We start from the raw sequence: 9,476 nt of genomic DNA, 5'->3' as shown, positions 1-9,476 counted from the left end.
GTGGGAGGAGCCAGTGTGAGTCAAGGGGCTCACGCTGACCTCTCTCAGCGTGGGAGGGGCCGGTGTGAGGCAAGGGGCTGACGCTGACCTCTCTCACCGTGGGAGGGGCCGGTGTGAGTCAAGGGCTCACGCCGACCTCTCTCAGCATGGGAGGGGCCGGTGTGAGGCAAGGGCTCACGCTGACCTCTCTCAGCGTGGGAGGAGCCAGTGTGAGTCAAGGGGCTCACGCTGACCTCTCTCAGGATGGGAGGGGCCGGTGTGAGGCAAGGGCTCACGCTGACCTCTCTCAGCGTGGGAGGAGCCAGTGTGTGGCAGGGGCTCATGCCTCTGGGCAGGGTACCAGAGGCATGGGCATCAACAGGCCACCGTGAGGGAGGAGCTGGGCCGCATGCGGGCTGCTGGGAGGCAGGCAGGGACTTGGCCCCAGGTGGCCGCCGTGGGGGCAAGAGCTGGGCCTGGAGAGGCCCCTGGGAGGCAAGAGCGGGACCTGCAGAGGCCGTTCTCCAACCATTGCTGGGCCCGTACAGGCCACCGGGCGGCAGGAATGAGGCCCAAAGAACTTGGCTGGAGAAAGTTCGGGACCTACAAAGGCGGTTGGGAGCTGGGCAGGAGTTGAGCCAAAAGAGCTTGCTTACTTGCTGGGAGGCATGGCTGGGAGATGCCGACTTCAGGACAACTTGGGCCTGCAGAGGTCACCGGGAGGCCCAAGCTTGGCGTGGAGGAGCCCACCGACCGGAGACCATTTGGGTCCTGCAGGTGCCATTGGAGGGCAGGAGCTCATCGTGGAGGGGGCACCGTGAGGCCTGACCTGGGCCTGGGGAGCTTGGCTTGAGGAAGCTGTGGGCCGACCAAGGACGCCAGGAGATGGGTAGGCACTGAGTCCAAAGAGGTTGTTGAGAGGCAGGAGTCAGGCCTGGAGACGCAGCCAGGAAGAGGAGCTTGGCCCGGAGAGGACGCCTGGAGGGTGCAAGTGAGTCTGGAGAGGCCGACTTGAGGAGGTTCTCAGCCCGGAGAGGCCGCCGGAAGGGAAAAACTGGGACTGGAAAGGCTGTTGTGAGGAATGAGCCCCATGGGCCTGAAGAGGCCACTGGCAGGCGGGAGCTGGGTGTGTAGAAGCTGCTGAAAGGTTGGGAGCTTGGCTTGGGGGGTCCACAGTGAGGCAGATGCTGGGCCTGAAGAATCTGCTTAAAAAGGTTTAAGCACATTTACATCTATTAGGCACTTTATTTCCATTATTACATATATATAAATATATATACGTATTATATATCCAATATATAATAAAATGATTATACAACTCACCATAATGTAGAATCAGTGGGCGTGTTAAGCTTGTTTTCCTGAAACTGGATGGTCCCACCTGAGCGTGATGGGAGAAAGTGACAGATCAATAGGTATTAGATACTCATAAGCACAGCGCAACCTAGATCCCTCACATGCATGGTTCACAACAGGGTGCGTTCTCCTATGAGAATCTAATGCTGCTGCTCATCTGAGAAGGTGGAGCTCAAGCGGGAATGTGAGCAAAGGGGAGTGGCTGTAAATACAGACGAAGCTTCCCTCACTCCCTCACTCGACACCACTCACCTCCTGCTGTGTGGCTCCCTATGGCTCCATGGCTCAGGGGTTGGGGACCCCTGCTCAAGTGCATCCAAAGCGACCCTTCCCACACCAGTCTTCATAGTGGTCAAGGGCAGCAACCACTTAGCTCCCAAGGCATGTGCCTCAGCTGGCATTTCGTCACAATCAACAGTAAGTGGTAGCTTGAGTCACTGTGAGGTCACTTCCTGGAAATCACCAGCATCCCATTTCCCACTGGCAAAGAGCTCAGCACTGCCCCCTGGGAAACCAAACCTATGCCCAAATCCCATCTGTGTGGGTTTATCTCCTGGGACCCTTCCTAACGTATTAGTCAGAGTCCAATCAGGAAGCATAAACCACTCAAAAGTTTAAAGTGGTAAAATTTAATACGGAGAATTATTCATTATAACAGGTGAACAGCATAATGAGAGATTGGCTAGCACAAAGTAAAGAGAACTCTAGAGAATCCAGGACTAGCCCAGGCCAGGCATCGTGGCTCATGCCTGAAATTCCAGCAATTTGAGAAGCTAATGCAGGAGGATTGCTTAAGGCCAGGAGCTAGAGACCAGTCTGGACAACACAGTGAGAACCTGTCTCTATCCAAAAGGAGAAAAAAGTTAGCTGGGAGTGGTGGTGCACACTTGTAGTCCCAGCTACTCGGAATGCTGAAGTTTGAGCCTGGGAGGTCAAGGCTGCAGCGAGGCATGATTATGCCACTACAGTCTAGCCTGGTGACAGAGCAAGACCCTGTCTCAAAGAACAAAACAACAACAACCATTTACAGACAGAAAAGAGGTAGAGCTAATAAGCTAAGGAAAGATGTTGAAATGTGACAAGTAAAGTAATATGAGGTCTTTTATCTATTTAAAATAATCAAACAAAAAATGACTTACTAAATTATAATACCCTGTGCTGGCAAAGGTGCAGTGAAATGGGCACTTTCTTATACTATGAGGGGTGTTTAAATTGTGTATAAGCCTTCCCGGGTAAAGCTTGTCAATTTTTTAAAATAATGGAGACAGGGTCTCACCATACTGCCTTACTGCCTCCTCCAACTCTTGGCCTCAAGCAATCCTCCTCTCTTAGCCTCCCAAAGTGCTAAGATTATAGCTGGGAGGCACCCAAAACCCTGTCAATTTACATCAAGGGTAATGAGAATGTCCATTCACCATGACTCACAGTAATCTTACTTCTGGGGAGACAATTCAATCTAAACAAAAGGTCATCTGTACACACACAGTAAAAATCTGGGAGTAACTGAAGACAGAGTTGGTAAGTGAAATAAGAAACAGTTCTAAGAAATTAAACTATGGTATCAATAGGCACCTGCTATAAAAGGTCAGTTGATGTTAGCTGCTACTTTTTTGTTGTTTTGAGACAGGGTCTCACTCTGTCACCCAGGCTGGAGTGCAGAGGCCTGATCATGACTCACTGCAGTCTCAGCCTCCCTGGGCTTGAGTGATCCTCCCACCTCAGCCTCCCAAGTAGCTGGGACTACAGGAACGTGCCACCACACTAGGCTAATTCATGTATTTTTCTGTAGGGATGGTGACTCCCCCTTTGTTTCCAAGGCCTATCGCAAACTCTTGGCCTCAAGCCATCCTCCTGCCTCAGCCTCCCAAAGTGTTGCGATTACCAGTGTGAGCCACCACACCTGGCCAGCTGCTACTTTTAGCAATATTATTATTCTTCTTCCACTCCATTAAAAATTATTATTTTCAAGGCTATGCAACAGTATGTATCCTACAGCGTAATTGTAAAAACATATACAGTTGCCGTCCCTCAGTATACAGAATTAGTTACAGCCCCCCATCTCTGCATATACCAAAATCCATCCTTACTCACGTTTCACTGTCACCCCTCTGGAATCCACGTATACGAAAATACCAAATATCAGTTGGGCGTAGTGGCAAGCACCTGTAGTCTCAGCCACGTGGGAGGTTGAGATGGGAGGATCGCTTCAGCCTGGAAGGTTGAGGCTGCAGTCAGCTGTGATAGCACTACTACCCTCCAGCCTCGGACAACAGAGGGAGACCCTGTCTCAGAAAAAAAAACAAAAACAAAATAAAACAGGTTAGAAATTGTAATGAGGTCTGTTGGGCAAAATTCCATATAAGCAAAGTATAAATTAATAAAGCAAATCGTGATAAATTAGTACGATTGACTTTCTGGAGTTTCTGACAATAAAAGTAAGGAAAATGCAGAACACAAAGACAGAGAGTAAAAACAGAAATTAGGAAAGCATTCTACATGTTTAATAGGAAGACACTGACTGTGTTCGTGCAGCGGCAGTATGTCGTGACATGACATACTTTGGAGAGAAGTTAACAGATGAGGAAGTTGATAAAAATCATCAGAGAAGCAAAATACTGGTAGCGACACTCAAGGAAACCATGAAATTTCCATAACTTATGTCAGCAAAGTGGGAATATTGTACAGTGTGTGTTGAAGTTCCTATACAACATTGTTTATCTGCCGTTTGTTTGTTTGTAAGGAATGTATATACTAACAGTTCTTCTTGCTGTCAAAAGAATATGTGTGAATAAGTCATTTTAACTTATTCTTCTGTTTTTCTTTTATCTTCCTGCCATCATCCCACAGCCTTACTTTAGAAATTTTTTCTTTAGAAAATTGAACAAGTGCCCCTTGTGGTGGCACATACCTCGAGGATGGGAGGCAGGGGTGGAAGGGTCACTTGAGGCCATTGGTTTGACAGCAGCCTGGCCAACAAAGTGAGACCCCATGTCTGCAAAACAATTTAAAAATTAGCCAAGTATCATCATGTATACCTACAGTCCCAGCTACCTCAACTTACGGAGAAAGTTCAGGGCCTGGAGAGAAGGCTGGGAGGCAGGAGCTGGGTCTAAAGAGGCCATTGTAACGATGGAGCTGTGCCTGTGGAGGCTGTTGTGAGGCAGTAGGCTCATCTGCGGAGACTGCCGTGAGGTAGGGTATGGGCCTAAATAGGCCATTGTGAGTCATGAGCTTGGTCTGTAGAGGCTGACTGGAGAGAGTTCTGGGCCTGGCGAGGCTGCCGGGAGGTAGGAGCTGGGCCAAAAGATTTAAGCACATTTACGTTGATTAGGCACTTCATTTCCATTATTACACTGGAATATATAATAAAATAATTATAGAACTCACCATAGTGTAGAATCAGTGGGTGTGTTAAGTTTGTTTTCCTGAAACTGGATGGTCCCACCTGAGCGTGATGGGAGAAAGTGACAGATCAATAGGTATTAGATTCTCATAAGCACAGCGCAACCTAGATCCCTCACATGCACGGTTCACAACAGGGTGCGTTCTCCTATGAGAATCTAATGCTGCTGCTCTTCTGAGAAGGTGGAGCTCAGGCGGGAATGTGAGCAAAGGGGAGTGGCTGTAAATACAGACGAAGCTTCCCTCACTCCCTCACTCGACACCACACACCTGCTGTGTGGCTCCTTACGGCTCCATGGCTCAGGGGTTGGGGACCGCTGCTCAAGTGCATCCAAAGCGACCCTTCCCACACCAGTCTTCATAGTAGTCAAGGGCAGCAACCACTTAGCTCCCAAGGCATATGCCTCAGCTGGCATTTCATCACAATCAACAGTAAGTGGTAGCTTGAGTCACTGTGAGGTCACTTCCTGGAAATCACCCTAACCCTGGGCCCTGACCCTAAAACCCTAACCCTGGGTCCTGACCCTAAAACCCTAACCCTGGGCCCTGACCCTAAAACCCTAACCCTGGGCCCTGACCCTAAAAACCTAACCCTGGGCCCAGGCCCTGACCCAAAAACCCTAACCCTGGGCCCTGGCCCTGACCCTAAAACCCTAACCCTGGGCCCTGGCCCTGACCCTAAAACCCTAACCCTGGGCCCTGACCCTAAAAGAACCCTAAACCTGGGCCCTGGCCCTGACCCTAAAACAACCCTAATCCTGGGACCTGGCCATGAACCTAAAACAACCCTAACCCTGGGCCCGGGCCCCGACCCTAAAACAACCCTAAACCTGGGCCCTGGCCCTGAGCCTAAAACCCTAACCCTGGACCCTGGACCAGTGCCTAAAAACCTAACCCTGGGCCCTGACCCTGACCCTAAAACAACCCTAACCCTGGGCCGTGGCCGTGACACTAAAACAAAGCTAACCCTGGGCCCTGGCCCTGACTCCTAAAACAACCCTAACCCTGGGCCCTGACCCTAAAACAACCCTAACCCTGCGCCCTGACCCTAAAACAACCCTAACCCTGGGCCCTGGCCCTGACCCTAAAAAAACCCTAACCCTGGGACCTGACCGTTACCCTAAAACAAGCCTAACCCTGGGCCCTGGCCCTGACCCTAAAACAACCCTAACCCTGGGCCCTGGCCCTGACCCTAAAACAACCCTAACCCTGGGCCCAGGTCATGACCCTAAAACAACCCTAACCCTGGGCACTGACCCTAAAACAACCCTAACCCTCGGCACTGACCCTAAAATATCCATAACCCTGGGCCCTGGCCCTGACCCTACAACAACCCTAACCCTGGGCCCTGGCCCTGACACTGAAACAACCCTAACCCTGGACCATGGCCCTGACCCTAAAACAACCCTAAACCTGGGCCCTGGCCCAGACCCTAAAACAACCATAACCGTGGGCCCTGGCCCTGACCCAAAAACAACCCTAACCCTGGGCCCTGGCCCTGAACCTAAAACAACCCTAACCCAGGGCCTTGGACATGACCCTAAAACAACCCTAACCCTGAGCCCTGGCCCTGACCCTAAAACAACCCTAACCCTGGGCCCTGACCCTAAAACAACACTAACCCTGGGCCCTGACCCTAAAACAACCCTAACCCTGGGCCCTGACCCTTAAACAACCCTAACCCTGGGCCCTGACCCTAAAACAACCCTAACCCTGGGCCCTGACCCTAAAACAACCCTAACTCTGGGCCCTGACATTAAAACAACCCTAACCCTGGGCCCTGGCCCAAATTGTAATGAGGTCTGTTGGGCAAAATTCCATATAAGCATAGTATAAATTAATAAAGCAAATCGTGATAAATTAGTACGATTGACTTTCTGGAGTTTCTGACAATAAAAGTAAGGAAAATGCAGAACACAAAGACAGAGAGTAAAAGGAGAAATTAGGAAAGCATTCTACATGTTTAATAAGAAGACACTGGCCGTGTTCGTGCAGCGGCAGTATGTCGTGACATGACATACCTTGGAGAGAAGTTAACAGATGAGGAAGTTGATAAAAATCATCAGAGAAGCAAAATACTGGTAGCGACACTCAAGGAAACCACGAAATTTCCATAACTTATGTCAGCAAAGTGGGAATATTGTACAGTGTGTGTTGAAGTTCCTATACAACATTGTTTATCTGCCGTTTGTTTGTTTGTAAGGAATGTATATACTAACAGTTCTTCTTGCTGTCAAAAGAATATGTGTGAATAAGTCATTTTAACTTATTCTTCTGTTTTTCTTTTATCTTCCTGCCATCATCCCACAGCCTTACTTTAGAAATTTTTTCTTTAGAAAATTGAACAAGTGCCCCTTGTGGTGGCACATACCTCGAGGATGGGAGGCAGGGGTGGAAGGGTCACTTGAGGCCATTAGTTTGACAGCAGCCTGGCCAACAAAGTGAGACCCCATGTCTGCAAAACAATTTAAAAATTAGCCAAGTATCGTCATGTATACCTACAGTCCCAGCTACCTCAACTTACGGAGAAAGTTCAGGGCCTGGAGAGAAGGCTGGGAGGCAGGAGCTGGGTCTAAAGAGGCCATTGTAACGATGGAGCTGTGCCTGTGGAGGCTGTTGTGAGGCAGTAGGCTCATCTGCGGAGACTGCCGTGAGGTAGGGTATGGGCCTAAATAGGCCATTGTGAGTCATGAGCTTGGTCTGTAGAGGCTGACTGGAGAGAGTTCTGGGCCTGGCGAGGCTGCCGGGAGGTAGGAGCTGGGCCAAAAGATTTAAGCACATTTACGTTGATTAGGCACTTCATTTCCATTATTACACTGGAATATATAATAAAATAATTATAGAACTCACCATAGTGTAGAATCAGTGGGTGTGTTAAGCTTGTTTTCCTGAAACTGGATGGTCCCACCTGAGCGTGATGGGAGAAAGTGACAGATCAATAGGTATTAGATTCTCATAAGCACAGCGCAACCTAGATCCCTCACATGCACGGTTCACAACAGGGTGCGTTCTCCTATGAGAATCTAATGCTGCTGCTCTTCTGAGAAGGTGGAGCTCAGGCGGGAATGTGAGCAAAGGGGAGTGGCTGTAAATACAGACGAAGCTTCCCTCACTCCCTCACTCGACACCACACACCTGCTGTGTGGCTCCTTACGGCTCCATGGCTCAGGGGTTGGGGACCGCTGCTCAAGTGCATCCAAAGCGACCCTTCCCACACCAGTCTTCATAGTAGTCAAGGGCAGCAACCACTTAGCTCCCAAGGCATATGCCTCAGCTGGCATTTCATCACAATCAACAGTAAGTGGTAGCTTGAGTCACTGTGAGGTCACTTCCTGGAAATCACCCTAACCCTGGGCCCTGACCCTAAAACCCTAACCCTGGGTCCTGACCCTAAAACCCTAACCCTGGGCCCTGACCCTAAAACCCTAACCCTGGGCCCTGACCCTAAAAACCTAACCCTGGGCCCAGGCCCTGACCCAAAAACCCTAACCCTGGGCCCTGGCCCTGACCCTAAAACCCTAACCCTGGGCCCTGGCCCTGACCCTAAAACCCTAACCCTGGGCCCTGACCCTAAAAGAACCCTAAACCTGGGCCCTGGCCCTGACCCTAAAACAACCCTAATCCTGGGACCTGGCCATGAACCTAAAACAACCCTAACCCTGGGCCCGGGCCCCGACCCTAAAACAACCCTAAACCTGGGCCCTGGCCCTGAGCCTAAAACCCTAACCCTGGACCCTGGACCAGTGCCTAAAAACCTAACCCTGGGCCCTGACCCTGACCCTAAAACAACCCTAACCCTGGGCCGTGGCCGTGACACTAAAACAAAGCTAAACCTGGGCCCTGGCCCTGACTCCTAAAACAACCCTAACCCTGGGCCCTGACCCTAAAACAACCCTAACCCTGCGCCCTGACCCTAAAACAACCCTAACCCTGGGCCGTGGCCCTGACCCTAAAACAAGCCTAACCCTGGGCCCTGGCCCTGACACTAAAACAAGCCTAACCCTGGGCCCTGGCCCTGACCCTAAAACAACCCTAACCCTGGGCCCTGGCCCTGACCCTAAAACAACCCTAACCCTAGGCCGTGGCCCTGACCCTAAAACAAGCCTAACCCTGGGCCCTGGCCCTGACCCTAAAACAAGCCTAACCCTGGGCCCTGGCCCTGACCCTGAAACAAGCCTAACCCTGGGCCCTGGCCCTGACCCTAAAACAAACCCAACCCTGGGCCCTCACCCCAAAACAACCCTAACCTTGGTCCCGGACCCTAAAACAACCCTAACCCTGGGCCCTGACCCTAAAACATCCCTAACCCTGGGCCCGGACCCTAAAACAACCCTAACCCTGGCCCTGACCCTAAAACAACCCTAACCCTGGGCCCTGGCCCAAATTGTCATGAGGTCTGTTGGGCAAAATTCCATATAAGCATAGTATAAGTTAATAAAGCAAATCATGATAAATTAGTACGATTGACTTTCTGGAGTTTCTGACAATAAAAGTAAGGAAAATGCAGAACACAAAGACAGAGAGTAAAAAGAGAAATTAGGAAAGCATTCTACATGTTTAATAGGAAGACACTGGCCGTGTTCATGCAGCGGCAGTATGTCGTGACATGACATACTTTGGAGAGAAGTTAACAGATGAGGAAGTTGATAAAAATCATCAGAGAAGCAAAATACTGGTAGCGACACTCAAGTAAACCACGAAATTTCCATAACTTATGTCAGCAAAGTGGGAATATTGTA

General features: G+C 50.2%; 1 long non-coding RNA gene across 1 annotated transcript; it reads right to left on the bottom strand.

Annotated features, from left to right (window-relative positions):
* Positions 1–429: 429 nt before the first annotated feature.
* On the bottom strand, positions 430–3,611 carry LOC134756492 (uncharacterized). The gene is made up of 3 exons (XR_010129231.1): positions 3,427–3,611; positions 1,303–1,360; positions 430–1,181 (listed from the first exon to the last, which is right to left on the bottom strand). It is a non-coding gene; the product is annotated as an uncharacterized lncRNA (long non-coding RNA).
* Positions 3,612–9,476: the final 5,865 nt, after the last annotated feature.

The sequence above is a fragment of the Gorilla gorilla genome, chromosome 9, assembly GCF_029281585.2.
Source record: "Gorilla gorilla gorilla isolate KB3781 chromosome 9, NHGRI_mGorGor1-v2.1_pri, whole genome shotgun sequence".
Lineage (NCBI taxonomy): Eukaryota > Metazoa > Chordata > Mammalia > Primates > Hominidae > Gorilla > Gorilla gorilla.
This window is presented reverse-complemented; position numbering and strand designations above follow the sequence as displayed.